Source organism: Vulpes lagopus, chromosome 5 (assembly GCF_018345385.1).
Source record: "Vulpes lagopus strain Blue_001 chromosome 5, ASM1834538v1, whole genome shotgun sequence".
Classification (NCBI taxonomy): Eukaryota; Metazoa; Chordata; class Mammalia; order Carnivora; family Canidae; genus Vulpes; species Vulpes lagopus.
This window is the reverse complement of record NC_054828.1, coordinates 71,309,985-71,335,495: the sequence shown is the minus strand read 5'-3', so window position 1 is coordinate 71,335,495 and position 25,511 is coordinate 71,309,985. Positions and strand designations below refer to the sequence as shown.

The 25,511-nt window shown below is 40.8% G+C and overlaps 1 non-coding gene across 1 annotated transcript; it reads right to left on the bottom strand.

Annotated features, from left to right (window-relative positions):
* Positions 1 to 20,981: 20,981 nt before the first annotated feature.
* Positions 20,982 to 21,086, bottom strand: LOC121492253. Its single transcript, XR_005988163.1, has one exon. It is a non-coding gene; the product is annotated as a U6 spliceosomal RNA (small nuclear RNA).
* Between the last annotated feature and the right edge of the window lie 4,425 nt (positions 21,087 to 25,511).

Genomic DNA, 25,511 nt, shown 5'->3' with positions numbered 1-25,511 from the left:
ATCCCAAGATTTATGTTATCTGAAGAGAAACCAGTATTGATCAATGCAATGTTAAGAAAATTTGCTCCAAATAGGTGAACCTGTGCATTTTATTGAGTGTGCTATTGTTACCTAAATCACTTGTTCAGTTTTGTAACCTGGATTTTTTTTTTAAGATTTTATTTATTTATTCATGAGAGACCCACACAGAGAGAAAGGCAGAGACACAGGCAGAGGGAGAAGCAGGCTCCATGGAGAGAGCCCGATGTGGGATCCCGGATCTCCAGGATCACGCCCTGGGCTGAAGGTGATGCTAAACCGCTGAGCCACGTGGGCTGCCCTGTAACCTGGATTTTTAAAAAAGGGCTAATTAACAATTGGGGCGCCTGGGTGGCTCAGTTGTTTAAGCATCGGCTCGGGTCATGATCTCACAGTCATAAGATCGAACCCTGGGTAGGGCTTTGCTAGGGAGTCTCTCTCCCTCTACCCTTACCCCCACCACTCACATGCACTGTCTCTCTCTAAAAGAAAAAAAGAAGAAAAAAAAAAAAGAGTTAACACCTTCCTAGTCAACCACACTTTTAAAGTTCATACTGAGTGCACAGCAATGGCAGAAGCTGTATTCAGAGATCTGTGTTTCTGTCCAGGGAGGAGTTAGAAAACTGCACTCAAATGACCTACAACTCCACACTTGAGAATGTGGAGGAAGCCCTTGGCAGCCAGGCCCATCAGGCTTGACAGATTAGTCTTTCAAATTCCTCCCTGGGAACACCCTGCTCAGTTGGTGTCTGCTGTAGTGGCAGAAAGCCAACCCTGCTGCTCCACACATAGCAGAGGGCACCACCGCCCTGAGGATTGTCAGTGGCCTGGGGAGACCGGACATGGACTCATTTCTCTCAGAGCACAAGGCCAGTTGGTACCCCTCGGAGCATTTAACTGAAAGAAGTCACCAAACCCACGCAAGGTGTCTTAAACAGCCACACTTAATTAAGGCACGCTTTTCAGAGTCTTCAGTCCAAGAATGATTGGCATTTCATTTACTTCTACAAGGAGGAAAGTTTCGGGAATACTCAGGGACTGACCTGTTTTCATTGGAATGGCCCAGTGTGTTCTGAGGAGTGTGCTGCAGTGTGGTATGGCAAGAAGAATACCGGTTTCTGAGTAAGGAGACTTATAGCCTGGAACATTTTATTAAGTGACCTTGAACAAATCTCCTAACCTTAATTTCCTCATCAGTAAATGGATTGCTGTGGTAAGAACTTCATAAAATAATCCATGCAAAAGCACCTAACGGGCAGCCTGGGTGGCTCAGCAGTTTGGTACTGCCTTCGGCCCAGTGCGTGATCCTGGAGACTCGGGATCGAGTCCCACGTCGGGCTTCCTGCATGGAGCTTGCTTCTCCCTCAGCCTGTGTCTCTGCCTCTCTCTGTGTCTCTCACGAATAAATAAATAAAATGTTTTTAAAAAGCACCTAATACTAATTCTTGGTATTTATTACTTAATCTGAAAACAATCAGATTTTTAAAACAAATATTCTTTAACACACCAACAAATGTTCTTAAGTGATAGAGGGGTGAAAGGGGCAGGAAGTTTTTTAATGGATTATCCTCAAATAAATTAGAGGTTTCGGGAGTGCCTGGGTGGCTCACTCAGTTAAGTGTCTGCCTTCTGCTCAGGTCAAGATCCCAGGGTGCTGGGATGGAGTCCCATACTGGGCTCCCTGCTTAGCGGGGAACCTGCTTCTCCCTCTCCCTCTGCTGCTCCCTCTGCTTGTGCGCGCTCTCTCTCTCTGTCAGATAAATAAAATCTTAAAAAACCAAACAAAACAAAACCAAACAAATTGGAGGTGTTCATGTAATTGTTGCTATTAATATTTCACTTTTTAGAGTTAAAAGGGACCTGAAGCATCACCTAAGACAATGCTAAGGTAAATATATTTAACTTCTGCTTTTTTTTTTAATGTCTAGTGATAGATACTGCTGCGCCTTTCCAGGGAGGCCAGGTCACAAAGCCACCTCAAGTGTAAGTAATAATGGGCAGCCTTTACTCTTGTCTGGCTAGCATTTATTACTCCTTTTATGTTTCTAGCATCCAATTTTCCTCTGTCATGTTCAGTTCATTGGTCCTGGGGCAGAAGAGTCCACCCCAGCTCTAGAGGTAGGCATATGAATCTAGCCTGACCAGTCAGAGTAGTGCATGTGTGGCAGACCACATTGACTGGCTAACTCAATTCCCATCCTCAACCCTTTCTTCCCAGCCTAACCGAACTGGAGTCTGGAAGAGCAAAACAGTTGGCTGCCCAGCTTCCCATGAAGGTAGAGGCAGCCTGTGACCCAGTTGTGGCCAATGAGTTGTGAGTGGAAGTCAGCTGGGTGCTTTGGGGAAATCTTTTGCTTTTCCTCAAAGAGGAAAATTTCATTGTCTATCTAAAACTTTTCTAAAAAATGAAGTCTTGGGAAAAAATGTGGTATGTTCATATAATGAAATACTATTCAGCAATCAAAAGAAACAAACCACTGAAACCAGCAACAACATGGATAAATCTTAGAAATATGCTGAATGAAAGATGCCACACACAAAATAATATCAATTCCATTTATGTGAGGTCCAAGACCAGGCTAATCTATGAGGACAAAAATTAGAACTGTGGTTCCTTTGGGGGGGCCTGGCTGGCTCAGTCTGTAGACCATGCAACTCTTGATCTCAGGGTTATGAGTTCAAGCCTTACTTCAGTATAGGGATTACTTAAAAATAAAATCTTAAAAAAAAAAAAAAAAAAAAAAGGAAAGGAACTATGATTCTTTAGGAAGAAGGGGACCAGACAGGAAAGGGCATGAAGAAACTTCCTGGAGTGACAGATTTTAGGTGTTGGTTAGAGAGGTATATACAATTGTCAAAACTTGCTGAGCTTATGACATAAGATCCATGCATGTAATTTCATGTTTAACAACACGATTTGAAATGGATGGATTTGGGGAGGGAAAGGAGGAGGAGGAAAGAAATGTGACTACTGTTCCCCACAGCTCTAGCCCTCAGCCCCATTTCCACCTTCTCTTTAGTAGCTTCAACTGCTGCCTAATTTTTTGTTTGTTTTTTGTTTTTTAATTAGGGGTAGAGGAGAAAGGAGAGAAAAATGCATGTGTTTTTATTGGATATAGAAGCTGGCAATGGGAGTATATGTTTATATGACCAATCTTTGCTGTGCAAGTATTGTTCAAAACAATGTGTATTACTGACAACTGCAAATAAGTATTTGAAGCACTCTAGTGATAAGGGTAAGGTTAATGCAATCTTCTTCCAGGAAAACAAATTCAGTCACTCCAAAAGTTTTTTCAAGCAATTTCAGAGTTGGTGTAGCATAGGTATGTTCAAAACTATCAGATCTGTACTATGAAAAATGCAGCTACTCAATACATGGGACTTTCTAAGTTATTTCTTACATAATTTCACAATCTTTTCGAATCTTCTGATGAAATAATCACTACCTCTTAGAGCATGCATATAATGAACTAATATTACAAAGTACAAAGTTGAGTAATTAAAATAGTGTGGTACTGGTCCAAAAATAGACACATAGATCAATGAAACAGAATAGAGAGCCCAGAAATAAACCCATGATTATATGGTCAATTTATCTTCAACAAAAGAGGCAAGACTACACAATGGGGAAAAGACAGTCTCTCCGACAAATGGTGTTGGGAAAACTAAACAGCTACATGCAAAAGAAGAAAACTGGACCACATTTTTATTACCCCACCACCACACACACACACAAAATGGATTAAAGGCCTAAATGTGAGACCTGAAACCATTAAATTCCTGGAAGAAAACACAGGCAATAATTTTATTTACATTAGCTGTAGAAACATTTTTTCCAGATATATTTTTTTTTTCAGACAAGGGAAACAAAAGCAAAAATAGACTATTGGAACTACACCAAAATAAGAAGCTTTTGCAACCTACAGATTTAATGTAATCCCTATCAAAATGCCAACAGCATTTTTCACAGAACTAGAACAAATAATCCTAAAATTTATATGTAGCCACAAAAGACCCTGAATACCCAAAGCAATCTTGAAAAAGAAGAACAAAATTGGACCTATCACAATCCCAGATTTCAAGATATACTACAAAGCTGAAGTAATCAGAAAATTATGGTCCCGGCACAAAAATAGACACATAGATCAATGGTACAGAATAGAGAGCCCAGAAATAAACCCAGGATTATATGGTCAATTAATCTTCAACAAAAGAGTCAAGGATATGGAACAGGAAAAAGTCTCTCCAGCAAAACAGTGCTGGGAAAACTGGGCAGCTACCCACAAAAATATGAAACTGGACATAGGCTCCTGGGTGGTTCAGTCAGTAAAGCATATGCCTTCAGTTCTGGTCCCGATCCTGGGGTCCCAGGATCAAGTCCCACATCAGGCTCCCAATGAAAAGCCTGCTTCTCCCTCTGCCTGTGTCTCTGCCTCTCTATGTGTCTCTCATGAATAAAAAAAAATAACTAAATAATCTTTAAAAAAAATAATGTTATTTAGCCATAAAAAGGAACTAAGTAGTGATGCATGCTAGAATCTGGGTGAACCTTGAAAATATTATGCTTGGGGAGCCCAGGTGGCTCAGTGGTTTGGCGCCACCTTCAGCCCAGGGCGTGATCCTGGAGACCGGGAAGTCCAATGTCAGGCTCCCTGCATGGAGCCTGCTTCTCCCTCTGCCTGTGTCTCTGCCTCTCTCTGTATGTCTCTCATGAATAAATAAAAAAAATCTTTTTTAAAAAAACCATTATGCTTAAATTAAAGAAGCCAGCCATGAAAGGTCACATAATTACATTATTCCATCTACATGAAGTATACAGAATAGGAAAACCTATAGAGGCAGAAAGTACACTTAGTTGTTGCCAAGGGATGGGAGACACAAGGGCAAATTGAAACTAACTGCTAATAGCACAGGGTTTCTTTTTGGGGAGATGGAAATGTTCTGCAATTAGATAATGATGATGATTGTACCATGTAGTGAACATACTAAAATCCACTTAAATGTACACTTTAAGGGTGCCTGGGTAGCTCAGTTGGCTAAGCATCTGCCTTCAGCCTCAGGTCACGATCCCAGGATCCTGGGATTGGGTCTTGCATGAGCAGGGAGTCTGTTTCTCCTTCTGACCCTCACCCTGTGCTCGTGATTGCTTTTTCTCTCACTCTCCCTCAAATTAAATAAAATCTCTTTTAAAAAAGACATTTTAAAATGATGAATTTTCTGGTATTTTATGGAATATTGAAATGTGTACCATTCATACATGAATTTAGATGAGGGTTATATTTCAATAAAACAAAACCTTTTTTTTACATTTTATTATTGGTGAAATAGGGTTAAATTTCTTACCTAAGAGAGGTGTTGAAAGAATAACCACGGGACAGAATGGAAGTGAGGCAGCTGAATTAAAAACACATCATTTTTAGTAAAACAGTGAAAACACAACAGGAACTCATTTTTCTTTATTTTCCAGATAAAATATTTGAGCAATGTTTTCAGCAAAAGTAAAAAATTTCCAATTTTGCATTTACATGATCTGCTCCCCCCTTTTCTTTAATGGTGTTTCCCATCCTTGTCCTCATTTTCTGAAGTTAAAACTTGCTTGAAATCTTCCTGAGAGGGGATCCCTGGGTGGCGCAGCGGTTTGGCGCCGGCCTTTGGCCCAGGGCGCGATCCTGGAGACCCCGGATCGAATCCCACATCAGGCTCCCGGTGCATGGAGCCTGCTTCTCCCTCTGCCTGTGTCTCTGCCCCTCTCTCTCTCTCTCTGTGACTATCATAAATAAATAAAAATTAAAAAAAAAAAAAGAAATCTTCCTGAGTTTGCAAATAACAGTAAGTTTATCTAAGGCAGCTTACCTTGCCCCATCTCCAATGGTTATAACAAACTATAAAACAGAAAGGTGAAGGAATGGCGATTTGTAAGATAAAACTCAAAGCCACTAGAGGGCACTGTACCCCGGGTGTTTGCAGTTAAACATTTCTGTGCAGAAATACTTTTTTTATCTTAAAGATTAAGCTTCACACAGTGGGGCAGCCCCGGTGGCGCAGCGGTTTGGCGCCGCCTGCAGCCTGGGGTGTGACCCTGGAGACCTTAGATGGAGTCCCACCTGGGGCTCCCTGCATAGAGCCTGCTTCTCCCTCTGTCTGTGTCTGGGCCTCTCTCTCTGTGCCTACGAATAAATAAAATCTTAAAAAAAAAAAAAGCTTCACACAGTGAAGTCCAGAGAACTGTATATTCACCCTGTCAACCAGTCACTAGCTGGGTGGCCTTACGAAGTCTTTGAGCTTCCACATCTACAAAACGTGTGGGTTTTGCTATATGGTTTCCAAGTTCCTGTCAACTCCAAAATTCTATTTTGTACTGCCTTCAAGGCAGGAAGAAATCTGACAAAATAGTAAGAGTTGCTCCTGCTTTTTTTTTTTTTTTTTGTAAGATATTATTTATTCACTTGAGAGAGAGAGAGAATGCAGTGCAAGCACATGAGCGGGGGCAGGGGCCAAGGAAGAAGGGGGAGCAGACTGCCCAATGAGCAGGGACCCCAACAGGGGGTGGAGCTTGGGGCTGTGGTCTCAGCCCCAAGACTCTGAGATCATAACCTGAGCCAAAGGCAGATGCTTCTTCCCCTGAGCCACCCAGGTGCCCCCTTCCCCTTCTCTTTTAAGAACTCTTTTAATTTCATCGGGCCCAGACAATTTAGGATAATCTCCCTATTTTAACGTCAGCTGACTAGAAAATTTAATTCCATCTGCATCCCTAATTCTCTTTTGTCATGTAAATATATTCACAGGTTCCAAGGGTTAGGACAGGAATGGCTTGAGGCAGGGACTTATTTTGACTATCATGCTGTCTTTCTTTAAGAAAAAAATACAGTTACAAGTTTGATATGACCCTACAGCAAACGTTATTAAGTTCATGAAAAATCTGTTTCTCCTTTGTTTGGTTTATTTATTGAGATAAATTCATATCACCTAAAATTAGCCGTTTTAAAGTGTACATTTTGGTGGTATTTAAATACATTCACAATGTTGCACAACCAGCGCCTATATCACGTTCTAAATCATTTTCTTTACTCCAGAGAAAACTTTGTATGCATTAAGCAGTCATTCCCTTTCCCCCTGTCCTTCAGCCCCAGGCAATCACTAAACCTCCTTTCTACTTCTACAGATTTACCTATTCTGGATTATCTCACAAAATGGAATCATGTAACTTGTGACCTTTGTGCCTTGCTACTTTCACATACAATATTTTGATACATGCGGTAGCATCTATCAGTACTCCATTCTTTTTTATGGCTGAATAACCTTCCATTGAATGGCTATACCACATTTGTTCCATGATGGTCTTCGATGATGGGCAGTGAATTGTTTGCAACTTTTCACCATTGTAAATAGTGATGCTATGGACATTCCTGTATAAGTATTTGTTTGAATATTTGTTTTCAATTCTTTGGATATATATACCTAGAAAAAATAGAACTGGGGGATCATAGGGTAATTCTCTAACTTTTTGAGGAGCCACCAAATTGTTTTTCCACAGGGGCTACACCATTTTATACCCCCACCAGCAATGTATGAGGTTTCAAATTAGTTCACAATCTTGCCAGTACTTTTCTTTTTAAAAAATTTTATTTTAGCCATCCTAGTGGATGTGAAATGGCATCTTGTAGTTTTGATTTGCATGTCTCTATTAACTAATAATGTTGAGTATCTTATCATGTGTTTGTTGGCCATTTACATATTTTCTTTGCAAAATGTCTATTCAAGTCCTTCACTCATTTTTTAACTATCTTTTTGTTATTGTGTTGTGAGTGTTCTTTATGTATCCTGGATATTAGACCCTAATTAACATATATTTTCTCCCATTCTGTAGGTTGTCTTTTCACTTTTTTTAAAAAAAAGATTTTTTTAAAAAAAGATTTTATTTATTTATCCATGAGAGACACACACAGAGAGAGAGAGAGAGAGAGAGAGGCAGTGAGACAGGCAGAGGGAGAAGCAGGCTCCATGCCTGTGGGACTTGATCCCGGGTCTCCATCACGCCCTGGACCAAAGGTGGTGCTATAAACCGCTGAGCCACCCAGGCTGCCCTAAAAAAAAAAAAAAAAAAAAAAAATTAAGATTTTATTTATTTGAGAGAGAGTAAGCATGAGCAGGAGGGGCAGAGAAAGAGGAAGAGAGAGAATCTTGAGCAGACTCCATGCTGAGCAGAGCCCAATGTGGGGCTTGAAATCATGACCCTGAGATCATGACCAGAGTTGAAACCAAGAGTCAGACGTTTAACCAACTGGGCCACCCAGGTGCCCCCCAAATTTTATTATTTTTAAGTTATCTCTACCCCCAACATGATGCGTAAACTTACAACTCTAAGATCAAGAGTTACACACGCCCTCAATTGAGCTAGCTAGGTGCCCCTTTCACTTTCTTGATAATTATCCTTTGATGCACAAAAGCTTTTAATTTTGATGCAATCCAATTTACATACTTTTTCTTTAACAAAAGAAACTCCTCTTTTGGTGTTATATTTCAGAATCTATTGTGAATCCAAGTTCATTAAGATTCACCCCTGGGTTTTTCTTTTTTAAGATTTTATTTATTTGACATAGAGAGCACAAGCAAGCGGAGTGGCAGGGGAAGAGGGAGAAGCCGACTCCCCCTGAGTAGGGAGCCTGACATGGGGCTTGATCCCAGGACCCCTGGATCATGACTTTCTGTGGTTGGCAAAACTCTTTGAACATTGTCCCACATCATAGTTGGGAGCCAGGACTAGAATGTTGAGTTAGGACCCCTTCCAGATTCTACCCTATGCTTCCCTGATTTCAACTTATCCTTAACCTGTAATAAACATGACCTTGAGTATCATAACTTTCTGTAAGTTTTGTGAGTCTTGCTAGCAAATTAGTGAGCTTGAGGGTGATTTTGGGAACCCCCCAAGTTGTGGCTAGATGGTCTAAAGTGAGGGTGGCACTGGGGACCCTCCAACTTACATACAGCTGGTGTCTAAAGTAAGGGCAGTTTGGGGGACACTGTTGCCTAAATGCTTTGCAAACTCCTTGGTTAAATATAGCCCTAGGTATTTTAATCTTTTGGATGCTGTGGTAAACGCAATTGTTTTCGTAATTTCTTTTTCTCTTTGTTTTTAACACTCATTCAGCACTCGCTATATGCTAGGCTCTGTCTGTCCCAGTGCTTCACAAACACTAGTTTTATTTCCCTAGCAACCCTAATTAGGTCCTTTGGTTTTTGAAAACTGGGCAGTCTGGCTCCATACTCTGAACCCACTACCCTGCACTTTACAAGATTTCTTTGAGAAATTTCCTGGGAATCACTCTGTTCTATCTCTTCCCATTGTCATTATAAATTGACTCCTGAACCAGTGTCTCCCACTCTGTCTCCCTAACTCGACTGTCTACAGTCCACCCTAAATACTGCTGCCACCCTAACAATCCTAAAGCACCAGTGTTCAAGTCCTGGCCACCATAATGACCTGAAGATCTTTCCTTCTCTTCATTTTTTAACAAAGACAAAAGCAATTATTGCTCATAAGCAGTACTTGGCCATAGATGCTATACTGTCTTCTACTAGTACTTTGAACTGTTCTGGAAAATTTTGCTGTGAAATAGGAAGAGTGGGGGACCTCTCAGGACCAGATCCCCCAAATGCCAGTTCTCAGTCGTTTGCAAAACAAAACCTTAAGGCCTACTCATAGGATTGTTTTGTTAATAGTGTGTGGTAGGGGGTGGGAGTGAAGTGATTGGACAAGGTCCCAGGATGCAGCGAATACTCAACAAATGTACCTCAGCCTCCTCAAAGAAATTGTAATTTCTTAGCAGGCAGGGGCCTTGATTTCTCCTTTTTGGTTATTTCTTAGAAGTCAACAGTATTTAAAATTACTTTCACAGAGACGCTTTGGTCTCTAGACTTGCTCAAGACACTACAATGGCCCTTGGGACAAAATCAGGCTCTGCGGTCTGACCTCAAAGGCTGGCTACGGCCAGCTGTGTGACCTGCGGAAACGGCTTCATCTCTCTGAGCCTCGGGGGCTTTATTTGTAAAATGTACCTGCTGCACAGGGTCACCATGACTCAGGTGAAGTGCTTAGCACATCACTGGTCCCTCAAAACTGCTGGCTCTAATCATATCGTGTCCCGAACATTCAGTGTCCGTAAGAACCCGGGCTCTGCGTTCTCGCGTCTCGGGGTTTCCGACACACACCCCTTCCCCCAGGGACCCGCCCCCCTGACCTGCTCTTCTCCCCACTCGCGTGTAACGAACGCCCAGCATTCATCCAGGGCCCCGGGAGGCTCCGAGTCGGCCCCGGGGGGGCGCCCCCTCCGTCCTCGGCGGCTTTTCCCTTTTCTCCGCCCGGGCCCGGGCCCCGGCCAGAGCCCGGGGAGGGGGGGAGGGGCGGGAGGGGGCGCGCCGGGGTCGCGCACGCGCACGGGGCGCGGTGGCCGCAGGGGGTCGACGCCCGGCGCCGGTGGGACCTGCGGGCAGGTGGCTGCTTGCCGGGGGGGGGGGGGGGGGGGGGGGGGGGGGCGGCGGCGGGCAGGCTCCGCCCCGGCGGGCTCCGGCTGCGGAGAGCGCAGGGCCGCGGCGCCCCGGGCTCACACGGCGAGGAGCGCGACCCGCGCGGATAAGCTGCAGCCGAGGGAGGCTCCGCCCCGCGCAGCCGCGTCACCTATTCGCTCTGCGGCGGGAGCCGCGCCTCACGGTCAGTCGGGTAACGGGCGGCGGCGCGGGCCCGGCGGTGCCCTTGCCCTGGTGCCTCGGGGCGCAGACCGGTCCCGGCGGAGGGAGGCGGCCCGCGAGGACCGTCCCGGAGCCGGGAGCGGGAGACTCGGCGGGTGCCACCGGCCACCGACCGGCCGAGGGGGGCAGGGGCGGACGAGGCACCGGTGACCTGTGGGAAATCGCTTCATCTCTCCCGGGGATGCGGGGTCTGGAGGAAAAATGACCTGGGCTGTCAGGTCAGATAGGGTCGACAGATGTCACGCCTCAGGGCTCGCTTGGCCACATCGTGACTCTGCGATCTGCAGGGTGACTTGGGCAGGAGAGAATTGTTTTGTTTGGGGTTTTTTTCAGTTTTGGCCTTTTGGCATGCCGCCTTTGACCTTCTAATCTTTAAATTTTTTATTTGGGCCTTTTCTTCATCTTCTTTAATCTCCACACCCAAAGTGGGCTTGGAACTCGCCACCCTAGGAGTCCCATTACCGACTGAGCCAGTCAGGCACCCCCATTTGGTCCTCTTTTTTCTTTTTAAGTATTTATTCATTTATTCCTTCATTCATTCATGAGAGAGACCCAGGCAGAGGGAGAAGCAGGCTTCCGGTGGGGAGCCCGATGCGGGACTCGATCCCAGGACCCGGGGATCGTGACCTGAGTCGAAGGCAGATGCTCAGCCACTGAGCCGCCCAGGGGCCCCTATTTGGCCCTCCTCTAATTTATCCTGACAAACTGAATTCTTCCTTGTTCTTGATTCTCAGACTTTGCTCCGCCCATAGAAATTCCGTTTTCTTCTCAAATCCAACCCCTCCGATGTAATTTTTGTGTTACGTGAACCTTTGCGCTGGTTATATTTTTGCTGACTTTCTCTCCTTTATCGTTAATTTCCTTAAGGTAGTGACTATCTTTGTAGTTCCCATAGCACAAAGTTGAACGGAATATGTCTTGAGCAACTTTTTGGGTAATTACTATGGCCCAAGGGGTACTATTTTCTCCTGGATCCAGTTACATTAGTTGAATTAGCCCCAGTTCTTGTCCAGAGTGAACCACTCTCTGGCATGCCAGTTGCAGTAACCTCTTGGGAGTCCTTAACCCTTAGATTTGGGATGCCCTACCTGCAAATCAGAAATGCAGATGTTTACCTCCCTCTGTTGTGACTGCAACATGCTGATGTTTGTAGTTTATGGTGTAGGAAACAGAATATGGCAGGGCAGTAGATTAACAATTTACTATTGGCTTTTTTTGGAAAGTGAAATAGATTGTTGAAATTATTGTAAATATACTTTAAAGGAAGAGATTTTTATCTTAATGATAGTATATTCTAGAGCTTATATTGTCAGCATTTTGAAACTTTTTAAGTTTATCCTGCAATTGTGTTTTGAAGTAAGAAAATTTCCTTATTGACATTTTTTTTTAAGATTTATTTATTTAGACAGTGTGTACGCGGAGGGGGAGGGGCAGAGAGGAGGGTAGAGATGATCTCAAGTGGACTCCTCACTGAGCATGGAGCCCACTGTGGGGCTCCATGTCACAACCCTGAGATCATGACCTGAGCCAAAATCAAGAGTCTGACACTTAACTAACTGAGCTACCCACAGGCCCCTGATACTTTAGTGTTCATAAATGCTCTCTAAAACAACTTTGCAAATAAACATTTATCTGTGCTTAGTGCAATGCTTACCTAGACAATACTCAAGTTTATTATCTTTTTTAATGTTTAATAAATTAGGGTTTTGTTTTGTGTGTGTGTGTGTGTGTGTGTGTGTGTATGTGTGTATTTAGGTGGGGACAGGGTGAGGGGCAAAGGGAAAGGGACAGAGAATCTCAAGCAGACTTCTCGCTGAGCATGGAGCTAGACACAGGCTGAATCTCATAACCCTGAGAACATGTCACAAGCTGAAATCAAGAGGTGGGCTCTTAACTGACTGAGCCACCCAGGAGCCCCTAATACTCACTTTGTTAGTGTTTGGTGGATTATTAGGTCTTCTACAAAAACAAAAACAACTTTATCCCTTCTTTGAAGTAAGGGGCTCAGATGTTATAATAATGATATTCAGACTCATTCATGGAATGTTAAGTATGTATAAAAAAAGAATTGGAGACAAATTTAAGACTCTTAATTTTGGGATGAGAACTTTCAGAGTAATGAATAAAACTTTAAAATTTTAGTCCGTGGTCTTTAGTTACTAAAACCTAGGATTCATTTGTTCGTAGACCTATAAACTATAAAACTTTTGAAAGGCTATTGAAGCTAATTTTGTGCTAAATCTTTCTGTGAGTAGTTCAATTTTTTTTTTTTTCCAGAAAAGGAAACAGCTTTCTTTGCTGGCTTCCTCTTTGTGATGTATTTTCCCAACTTGGCCTCAAAAGAACTGTGGATGCTGGCAGTGGTATACTAACATTTCTATTCAAAAGGTGGAATGTAGATGACCATAAAAAAGCGCCAGTACACAGGCACCTGGGTGGCTCTGTCAGTTAGGCATCTGACATTTGATTTCATCTCAGGTCATTATCCTCAGGGTTTTGAGATGAAGCCCTACATTGGGCTCCATGCTCTCAGCAAGGAGCCTGCTTGAGATTCTCTCTCCCTCTCTCCCTCCCCTGGCTCGTGTACACACATACATACTCTCTCTCTCTCTCTCTTTTTCTCTCAAATAAATAAATCTTAAAAAAAAAAAAAAAAAGAGCCAGTACATTTCTGCTTCAAATCCTGGGATAAAATTAGTCATGTATTAAAATAGTATATTATGTTTTTATTTGGAAAATCTACTTTGGGGCAGCCCTGGTGGCTCAGCGGTTTAGCGCCACCTTCTGCTCAGGGCATGATCCTGGAGACCCGGGATTCCCCCGTGGGGCTTCCTGCATGGAGCCTGCTTCTCCCTCTACTGTGCCTCTCTCTCTCTCTCTCTCTCTCTCTTTCTGTGTGCGTGTCTTTCTTGATTAAATAAAATCTTTAAAAAAAAAAAAAAAGGAAAATCTACTTTGGATTGCTGCTGAAAATTGTATTCTAGATTGTAATCTGGAATTCTGAGCAAACCTCTCCTGGATAGTGTAAAAAGACAAGGTAGAGACATAGTCTCTGAAGGTAGAGACAGTTTCTCTACCTTCTCCCTTTTTCACTATTCAGAGTCTAATGTCCTTTTTAAAATATTGGGTTGGCGGGGAAGAGTCTGTATTTAGAAATCAAGCCAAAATGAATTCAAATAACAAAAACAAATTAGTTCACTTGGCAAAATTGTGTTGAGTTCATGTCTGAGTTGTGAATTTTTTTAATCCACAATTTTGCTTTTGGATCTTCAAATTGATTCACTTTTTCTTTCTGAATATGTTTTAAGACAAATATAATTATGATGAATAAAATTTTTAATACAAGACAGTTTACTATTAAGACTGTGATGAATCAGTTTTAAGTGACCAAAAACTGTGATTTTATTTTATTTTTTTAAAAGATTTTATTTATTTATTCATGAAAGACACACAGAGAGAGGCAAAGACACAGGCAGAGAGAGAAGCAGGCTCCACGCAGGGAGCCTGATGCGGGACTCGATCCAGGGACTCCAGGATCATGCCCTGGGCCGAAGGCAGATGCTCAACCTCTGAGCCACCCAGGTGTCCCAAAACTGATTTTAAAAAACAAACAGTGAGACATCATAATTGTCAAGGAAGCTTCAAAGTTTAATCACATACAATTTTTAGTATATGTGCTGCCGAAGCGAGCACAGTATAATCACATCCAGCATGTATTTTATTAGTTATTCCAAGTGAACCTTAATGTATCAAGCAGCTCTATTGTGATTATGTATGTAAATCTCATCATAAATATTTATAGAGCCCCTGACTAGCTCAGTCAGTAGAGCATAGGATTCTTGATCTCAGGGCTGTAAATTTGTGCCCCATGTAGGATGTAGAGATTGTCTAAAAATAAAATTTCAAAAAATAAGTATTCTGCGATGAATTAACCTTTTTTTTTTTTTTTTTTTTTACTCTTAATTCAGAGGAAAAACTTGTAAAATTCATGCCCTGGAGCATTTCTATTTAATGTAGTCTTAGATTGTTTCCTTTGAACTGAGATGTTAGAGTTTCTATAATTCAAGTAGAAATTTTAGAAAACTTTTTAGAAAACTTCCCTAAGGGGCAGCCCGGGTGGCTCAGCGGTTTAGCGCCACCTTTGGTCCAGGGCCTGACCCTGGAGACCCGGGATCAAGTCCCACGCCCGGCTCCCTGCATGGAGCCTGCTTCTCCCTTTGCCCGTGTCTCTGCCTCTGTGTGTGTATGTGTGTGTGTCTCTCATGAATAAATAAATAAATAAAATCTTTTAAAAAAAAGAAAGAAAAAACTTTCCTAATATTTGAAAAAATATTAGGAAATATTTTTAAAAGATTATTTATTAGAGAGAGAGCAGGAGGAGGGGCAAAGGAAGGGAGAGGGAGAGAGAGAATCTCAAGTAGACCCCATGCTGAGTCCCTATTGCAGGGCTCGATCTCATGACTCTGAGATCATGACCTGAGCTGAAACCAAGAGTCTGACGACATTCAACTGACTGAGCCACTGAGGCACCCCTGATTGGGGAATATTTTTATGATCCTACCTCCAGCATAGGTAGGTGAAAAGTGCTCTAGGACAGGTAATCTTTAGTTTCAAACAGTGGTGTGGTCTTATGGGATTATTTTGCAAATTCTGTTTCATATGTACCCTGAATTTAAAATGATCTCAAAAAAAAAATGATCTCTATCCAGATGAGAATGGATGCCTCAGGACTTCTTTACCAATTCATCTTAACATGGATTCCATCTCCTTTACAAAAGGAAAGCTGCTTCACTCATCCCAGTTCTTACTCTGGTGCACTGCCCCAGGGTATAAAAATCTCTGGGAAACAAATCAAAGGGAAAAAATACAGGCTGCATAGCCCCACAGACAGAATACTAAAGGAAGCAGGAACATATTTCACCCAGACACAAACTTCTACTATCCCTGATGGTCTTCTATCAATCTTAGAACTTGAAAGAGAGGGGATTCCTGGGTGGCTCAGTGGTTTAGTGCCTGCCTTCAGCTTGGGATGGGATCCTGGAGTCCTGGGATTGAGTCCTGGGATCGAGTCCTGGGATCGAGTCCTGGGATCGAGTCCCGCGTTGGGCTCCCTGCATGGAGCCTGCTTCTCCTTCTGCCTGCATCTCTCATGAATAAATAAATAAAATCTTTAAAAATATATAACTTGGAAGAGAATAGGTTGCAATAGGAATATTTATCAATTCACTGTTTTGAATTCAATTGAGGTCAGATCTTTCCTGACGATGAGGACTGGCCAGTTAGGTTATAGAATGGCCATCTTCCACAAACAGAATGAACCAAGTGCCAAAGTTTTGACAATGATATATTTAAAGCACATATAACACAATGTACAATAGCTAGGAACTACAAATTTGCAACTATTAAACTTACACATTTTAGTAGTCAAGGCAAAAGAGGTGCATATTTTCTAAAGTTCCTTTTGGGTCAAGACAGTTGAGAACCCCAGACTTGGTAGTCATTTGTACATATATCTAGTTCTCTTCAAAGGATGTTAGGTTAAGAGAACACAGAATGGTATAAATTAGGACTTTATATCATTCAGTATTTTGTTTGATTTTTTTCTTATGCCTCAAATCAAATGTGAATCTTCTAAAAGACTATAGTTGTGGGATGCCTGGGTGGCTCAGCAGTTGAGCATCTGCCTTTGGCTTGGGGTGTGATCCCAGGTCCAGGGATCGGATCCCACATAGGGCTCCCTGCCTGTGTCTCTGCCTCTCTCTGTGTGTCTCTCATGAATAAATAAATAAAATATTAAAAAGAAAAAACTATAGTTGTGAAAGAAAATTAACTTGGTAGCTCTGTCTAAAAAGACCCCATAAAGGATATTATGGGTTGCAATACTGTTTCCCAGAGCAAAACCAGAAATCTAGCTTGGGACAAAGTTTCTGCATCAGAACCAACCAGTGCCTTTACCAAGGATGAATTCTGCTTTGGGAAATCAGACCCTAGTGACATTGGGGAGACTTTGAAATGGCTTCTACATCAGCCATATCTCTTTTTTTTTTTTTTTTGCCATATCTCTTTTGTAGGGAAATGGACAATATGTTCTGTATTCTTTCAAGACTTTCACTTTGTTTGCTCCATCAGCAAATGGGAATGTAGGAAAAGTTGTATTTCTGATCAGACCCATTCTTATGAATAGTCAAAATAATTGGAGGAAGACTGAAGGAGATGACTCTATAATTGCTATCAAGCCCTAGAACAATGGTGGCCTCCTGTACAGATTTGTTTCCATCAATTTCTGGGCTAAAGCAGCTACTTGGAAAATTCTAAATGTTAGGAGAAGATGTCTGGGCCATTTGTCCCAAATCACTTAGAGGATTTGAAGCAATCTTATTAGTGGAAGTTCCTGCTCTGGTCATATCTCAGGCCTATTCTTCTGGCCAGGAGGTCCTGGGCTAGTTTGGGGCAAGGTCAGAGTTTTTCAAGGAACACTGTGGAAGAAGTCTCAAATTCCTCTGGAGGAACAGAAGCAATATGAAAAGTTTGTCCAAGCTCCTGCTTTTTGTGATGGCATTGCCTTTACATGTGCATGGGTGGATGTGTGTGTTTAAATGAGATTCCAAAATAAAGTAGCATTTCTTAGATATCTGTGTACATATATACATATTATGGAGAATAACTAGTCTTGTAGGATAATTTTCAATATCTTGTATTTTTAATTGACAATCTAAAATAGACAAAGCATTTTCTGGATATTGTGGATGACCATCCTTTTAGAAGAGAAGTACTAAAAGAAGAGAAAAGTACTATGTATTTGTTTAAAAGCAACCCAGGGGCGCCTAGGTGGCTCAGTTGGTTAAATGGCTGCCTTCAGCTCAGCTTATGATCCTGGGGTCCTGGGATCAAGCCCCACATTGGTCTCCCTGCTCCTTGGAGGGCTGGCTTCTCCCGCTCCTTCTACCCCTCCCCTGCTTGTGTATGCGTGCGCTCTCTCTCTCTCTCTTTCTCAAAAAATCTTTTAAAAAAAACAAAAGCAATGCAGATACCAAATGTTATGGATTTAAGTGTGCAGACTGGTGAAGAATATGGAAGCATACTTAATATTTAAATAACAGATTTACACAAATGTAGATCAGGTGGTTTTATAGTAAAGTGTTTATACTTTAAACACTGTAAAAGAAATTTTATATTAGTTTAAATAGAAAAAATCATGTAGTAGCATAGGCATATTCACTATGACAGCATTTACCTGGTTATGCCAAAACATTCATCCTATAAATTCATGTTCATTTCAGTGATTTTGTTTAGTATTACTTTACCTAATATGTACATATATGCATAATAATTCGTCAACCCAGCAATCCATAAGAATTTTCATTCCTCCTCTTTTAGAAAGGATCTGTACTATGTTAAAGCCCATGTGTTTGGGAATCAAATTCACTTGTATTTTAGTGTGGGCTCTACCATTTAACAACTTTATCTACCTCTTCATCAGTAAAGTGGGGCTTCATTAAATTTTACAACTATAATTACCTACTATCTGCCAGAACCTATTCTAAGATAATGAAAGCATATCACTGAACACAATAGATACAGTCTCTGCTCACAGTTTACTAGAAGAGGCAGGAAAACACATTATAACATAGGTGCCATGCACATAGAAGTGCATGTAACAGAGATGCCAAGCCTACCCCTGGCATCTGAGACTTGAAAGATATGGCAATTAGTCAGGTGATGGGAGAACCAGTACAAGACACAAGGAATAGGAATGTGCACAAGGCAGAAGGTGAGAGAGCCTGGTACTTGGAAGAACAACATGTCTTCCATTAAGGCTCCAGCATAATGTATGATGGAAGCCAGGAAGAGGGAAAGTTTGGAGAGGTAAGTAAGCATGAGATTAGGTAAATTTTGAATGCTCTATTAAGAAATTAGAGGGGGGGGGGTCAGAAGTTCAATAAATCCACATGCACTGCAAAAAAAAAAAAAAAAAAAAGAAAGAAAGAAATTATCCTGAGGGTGGTATATCTGGAGCCATAGAAGACTTTTCAGAAAAGGAGCAACATGACCAAGCTTTACTTTCAGAATATCACTTGGGCTGCCATGGAGAGAATGAAATGGAGAGGCAGAAATGTGAATGGTAGGGAAACAAATTAGGAGACTATTGCATCACCCCATGGGAGATGGCAACCTGATCTAAGGTATAGTGGCTATGAGAGTGGAGAGAAGGACAAATTCAGGAACTGTTCAGATTGGTCAGGTATGTGGTATGAGGGCAAATGAGAGAAGGTTGGCTCCCAGGTTCTGGATTGGCTAGTGATTTGAGCTGGAAATAGGCAGTTGAGTCATCACCTTGATGATACTGAAGCCACTGGTGTAGATGAGTTCTGAGTCTGCAGGATGTTGATTTGGATGGTGGGTGTCGAGTGCCACGTTCAGGGCCTGACTAGGATTCATTGTTTCTTCTGGCTAGATCACTCTCCTTTTTTATTTGTTCATCAAATATTTGTTGAGTATGTAGTATTACATGCCAAAGGGCTAGGGACATATCACTGTAAAAAGTCCCTGTTTTGATGCAGCTTATTTTTTAGCATAGCAAGACTGGCAACACTAAGAGGTAACATAATCTACCCATTAAGAGCACACACTTGGGAGCCATTCTGTTCAGGTTTGAATCCCAGCTCTACCATGTCCTGAGCAAGCTACTAACCTTTCTGTTCCTCAGTTCACCCAACTCTAAACTGGGAATAGTAATAGTGCTTAGTGCATAGGGTTGTTGAGAGCATTAAACTAATCAAAGTGCTTAAATCTAATGCCTGCACCATAGAAAGTGCTATATGAGGGTTTTCTATTATTTAGATAGTCTTTTAGGTAGATACTATGGAGAAAATGGAGTGGGAAGTGGGAGATTGATCTAGCATGGTCCAGAAAAGCCTCCCTGATATAGGAACATTTCAACAAAAACTTAATTGAAATGATATTGGTGTTAACAAAATTATAGTCAGAGATAAGAATAAATCCAGAAACCCTAAAGAGCAAGCATGTTTGACATCCTTAAAGATAGTAAGAAAACCAGTGTAGCTGGAGTGTTATGAGCCAGGAGGGACAATAGGTAGGAAATAAAGTAAGGAAAGTTACATAGGGCCTTTGTAGCATTTAAAAACTTTGGCTTTCCGTTCTTTCCATTCTGTGACTAGACCTCATGCTTCAGAAGTAGGTATGTGAGTTAGATCCGGGCAGTCAAAGCTTACACAATGATTAGCCCTTATTGAAACAAGCACTTACTCAAAGCTAATTATGTTGCTAGAGTGAACATTCTGGGAATTCTGTTGCCAAGAAAGAAGGTAGGATTGTTGTTGAGAATGTGTAAATTTGGAGTTACTGGCAGTCTTCTTGCCTCAATGAGTTGAGGGCCTAAGAGTGGAAACAATGTAAAAGAAAGTAGAAATATAAAGAGGGAAATATTGCTGACCACATCATTTGGTCCTTGGAGCAGGGTGCCAGAGTCTGAACCCCCACCTTAGATTTTGTGGTTACATGAGCCTCTTAAGCATTTTATTTTTGTTAAAATCAGATTAGATTATGTTTTTGGTCACTTGCCAACCAAATTAAAGTAAGCAGAAGAAATAGAGTCATTGAGTCAAACTGAAAAGGAGTAAATGGCCTGTGAGAAAGGAAGAAAATCCAGAGCGAAGTCAAAGAAAGAGAGCATTTAAGACTACATTTTTAATGATTTTAACAATGTGTGGTAAATTTAATTAATGTTAAAGCAAGGACACATGAAATTTGTCCAACAATCGTGGTGAAAGTATCCAGCACAAAATAGATAATTAAGGAACAGTTTATATAATGGTAAAAATATATGTCATCTGCCATTAAATTGCAAACTCCTTGGGAGCAGGAACCATATTTTAATTTATGTTGTCTTTAGTAAATTAAATGAAGTCACTCAAATGTTTGACTTGCATTTACTCTATATTATGCCTTGTATATGTGAGTTAGTAGTTGGGAGATAAGCCTGGGACCAACAGCAAAGGAAAGATAATCATAGCCCCCCACATTAAGCCAGGGATCCTGGCAGAGGCTAAAGTCATCCAGGGCCTTAATGTTCCCTAGCTTCTGGGAGATGTATATTTCTTTCTGGAAGAAAGTGCCTTCTATTTGTGCCCTCTGGTTTCTCAGAGATTAAGGTCTACCACCTAAGCCTATAACATTACCAAAAGAACGACATGGGAAAAAATTTTTTTTATTATGAATTCATGAATTTGTGTGTTATCCTTGTGCAGGGGCAATGCTAACCTCTGTATCTTCCAAATTTAGTATATGTGCTGCCAAAGCAAGCATCAAATGGAAAAATTGAGAAACATCATCATTAGGAGATTTCAACATACCTCTCTTCACCTATTGCTACATGAAGCAGGAAATAGTAAAGATTTAGAAGATTTGAATAAAACAAAAGTTTGACTCAACAAATAAGCAATTCAAACCCAACTGCTAAAAATGTGCATTCTTTGGGCAGCCCCGGTGGCGCAGCAGCGGTTTAGCGCGGCCTGCAGCCGAGGGCGTGATCCTGGAGACCGGGGATCAAGTCCCACGTCAGGCTCTCTGTGTGGTGCCTGCTTCTCCCTCTGCCTGTGTCTCTGCCTCTCTCTCTCTTTCTGTCTCTATGAGTAAATAAAATAAAATCTTTTAAAAAAGGAAATTATTTTAAAAAAATAAAAATAAAAAATAAAAATGTGCATTCTTTTCAAGCATACATGGGATATTTTCAAATAGTAATGTACCAGCCCATAAATGCCAGTCTCATCAAATTGCACCAACCAGGTCATCTTACCACAGTGTTGTTAATCATAAGTCAGTAGAACAAAGCAAAATATTTCCTTTGAAGATTCAAAAAACTCTGAATAACTAGTCTATGTCAAAGGAGAAATCACAATGGGAATTTTATAAACACTTGGAACAAACAATAGTGAAAATACTAAAAAATTAGATAATTGGGGCACGTGGGTAGCATAGTCAGTTAGGTGTCCAACTCTTGGTTTTGGCTCAGGTCATGATCTTAGGGTTGTAAGATCAAGCCCCACATCAGACTCTCTCTAAAATAAATAAATCTTAAGAATGTCTGGGTGGCTTAGGTGGTTAAATGTCTGCCTTTGGCCCAAGTCATGATCTCCAGGTCCTGGGATCCAGCCCCACAACTGGCTCCCAGCTCAGTAGGGAGTCTTCTTCTCCCTTTACCTCTGCCTTTTCCCCTGCTTATTCTCTCTCTGCTTCTGTCTCTCAAATGAAGAAATAAATATTTTAAAAAATAAGCCTTAAAAAATAGATAGTATACAGTAAAGTGAAACATAGAGGGAAATACGTAGTCTTATAGTATTCAATTTATAGTATTTTAAGTCTTGTAGTGCTTGTATTGAAAAAGTAGGGCTAATCCACCTTATGTTTAAAATAGAACAGAATAAATTCCAAAAATGTAAGTGAGCATAAGGATGATTATAAAAAAAAAGATGATTATAAAAGTAGTATCAGAAATCAATGAGAAAGGGGGTGAGAGAACAATAAAAAGTCAATAAAACTGAGAATAGTCTTTTTTTTTTAAGTAAACTCTATGCCCAACTTGAGGTTTGAATTCACAACCCCAAGATCAAGACCCACATACTAAACTGAGGATGTTCTTTGAAGAAAACTGATAAAATAGATAAACTTCTAAGATTAATAGGGGGAAAGAAGACCCAAATATTTTTTTAAAGATTTTATTTATTTATTCATAGAAACACAGAGAGAGAATGAGAGGCAGAGACACAGGCAGAGGGAGAAGCAGGCCCCATGCAGAGAGACTGATGTGGGACTCGATCCCGGGTCTCCAGGATCATGCCCTGGGTTGCAGGCGGCGCTAAACTGCTGTGTCACCAGGGCTGCCCAGAAGACCCAAATATTAATGATAAAGGGAATATAACTACAGACCCATAAAGAGATTAAAATATAAAAATTCTGTGCCTGTAAATTTGAAAACCTTGACAAATTGGAAGAAGTTATAGAAAAATATGAAGAAAGATTCAAAATGCCATCATAGGAATGGAGAGAGACCTATAATTGTTAAGGAAATGGAAATAGATGATTTGAAATCTCCCAGAAAGAAAATACAAGGTCTAGGTGTTTTTTACAAATAAATTCTACCAGTCTTTCAAGGGACAGATCATTCCAATCTTATATAACCTCTTCCTGAGATGAGGGAAAAGAACAGCTCTAAACTCACTTTGTGACTCTAATATAATTTTGACTCTAATATAATTTTCTGATTGCTAAAAAGCAATCAGAAAAGGACAGTATGAGAAGGGAAAATTGTTTTCAAATAATTTATAGACACAGTTCAAAAAATCCAAACTAAATATTAGCACATTTAATTTAGAAATGTATTAAGAAGACAATATATTGTGACCAAGTTGGGAATACCCTAGGAATGCAAGATGATTTAACATATAAATATAAATATAAATATAAATATAAATATATGTTATTAACTACTTTTACAGATGAAAGAAGAAATGTCATGTGAAGGCATTTTAAAGAATTCTGTGGTCACTCAATTTAAAATAAATTCCTAATTAGCTAGGAATAAAACTTTCTATATCTGATAGCATATCTACCAAACTCTGGAGTAAATACTTTTCTTGATGATGAAACGTCGTATACATCACCTTTAAAATCATAAAACAGGACTGAATTGTGTCACCTCAAAATTCATATGTTGAAGACCTAACCCCCAGCGGCTCAGAATATGACGGTATTTGGAGATAGAGCCTTTAAAATTTAAGGTAGAGTGATGTTATATGAGTAGGCCCTAATTCAATGTGACTAGTATCCTAATAAAAAGAGGAGAGGGGAGCCCCTAGATGGCTCAGTCAGTTAAGTGTCTGGTTTTGGCTCCTCATGATCTCAGAGTCCTGGGATTGAGCCCCACATCAGTCTCCAGGCTCAGCAAGGAGTCTGCTTCTCCCATTCCCTCTATTATTCCTTCACCCTCTACCCCTCACCCCACTTGTGCTCTCTCTCCATCTCAAATAAATAAAATCTTTAAAAAAAAAAAAAAAAAAAAGAGGAGAGACACCAGAACTTGCACACAGAGAAATAACAATGTGAATAGATAGTAACAGGGTAGCTGTCTACAAACCAAGGACAGAGGCCTCAAAAGAAACCAAACCTGCTGACACTTGATCTGGTACTTCTAGCCTCCAGAATTGTAAGAAAATAAATTTCTATTGTTTAAACCACTTAGTCTGTGGTATTTATTATGGCAGCCTTAGCCTTCACTTCATTTGATAGTGAACCCAGCACAATAAGATAGGGAAAAAAGGTGTGAGAATTAGAAAGGAGGAAACCAAATTATAATAATCCCAGGTAAAGTGCACCTGGTGGCTCAGTTGTTTGGACTTCTGACTCTTGATTGCAGCTGGGGCCATGATCTTGGGGTCATGAAATCAAGCCCCCAGTCAGGCTCTGCACTCAGCAGGAAGTCTGCTTGAAATTCTCTCTCTCCCCTTCCCTCTGCCCCTCCTCCTGCTCTCTTTCTCTCAAATAAATAAATCTTGGAAAAAAATAATCCCAGGTAATATGATTGTCTATGTAGAAAACCTTAAAGTATATACTAGTTAACTATTAAAAATAATAAAACATTTACAAGTTTTTCAAATTAAAAATCAGTATACAAAAATCAGTTCTGGTGGTACTTCTGTAATGATGTAGTGAGGCTCCCTGAAAATCTATTCCTCCATAAAAGCAATGAGAACACTGATAAAAAATTCTAAAATCATCTTTTCTGAACTCAAAATTAACCAAAGGTTTATAACAACCTAATGAATATGTACATAAGAAAATAGCTGAATCTAAGAATAACAAGATTCGTGATGTTTAACCATGACCTAGTCCCATCCTTTTCTCCCCAGTTTTGTAAAATCATTAAAAACAAATAACTTCACAATCACAGTAGCCATGAAAACCAGCAGCCTAATTAGCCCCTAGTAGAATGGGCAGAATGGGTTTGGAACCCTCTAAAAAGCCCCATTTTCAGAGAATTGTCATTATTTAACGTATCTGATTCCTCATTAACCCCCAATCAGAGGGCTTATCTTTATTTGACCTGATTCAAAGCTTGCTTAGTGTGAACAGCCTTTTCCCCAGGACATTTGTTGAAAACAGTCAGAGGCAATTGCTTAACATCTCAACTGCCTGAGTTGGAAACACAACTGGGGCAAACAAAAAGCTGATCAAACACCTAAAAGGAAAGTCTTGGGAATAAAATATCCATAGGGGATTTTGAAAAACTCTGACATAATCCTGGGACTCTAGAAGGTCATACACATGTGACTATACCCATGTTCAGGAAGGACCTGAGAAAGCCTGATTTCCCACCACTGCCTCACCTTGAAGCCCTGGGCAAGCAGGAACTGAAGACTAATGTAGAGGTGTAAGCTGCCTGCTAGAGACTTGAAAATATTCCCCACCATACACGAAATGCCCTTTGGCAATACCTGGGTGATATCCTGATTCAAGGCATTTCAGGAAGTCTTTGTTCAATTGTTGACTTAACACTAAGCGAAACTGAGCAGAAATTTCAGTGACCACATATGACAACAAAACAAAACAAACCAACAACTACAAAGTTCACAGACGTTGTTCAGGAAGTCATTAAACAAAAGGCAATAACATCATCAACACAAACCACAAACAGTGATAACAACTAACCCTGGGGAGGGGGGAGTCCCTGG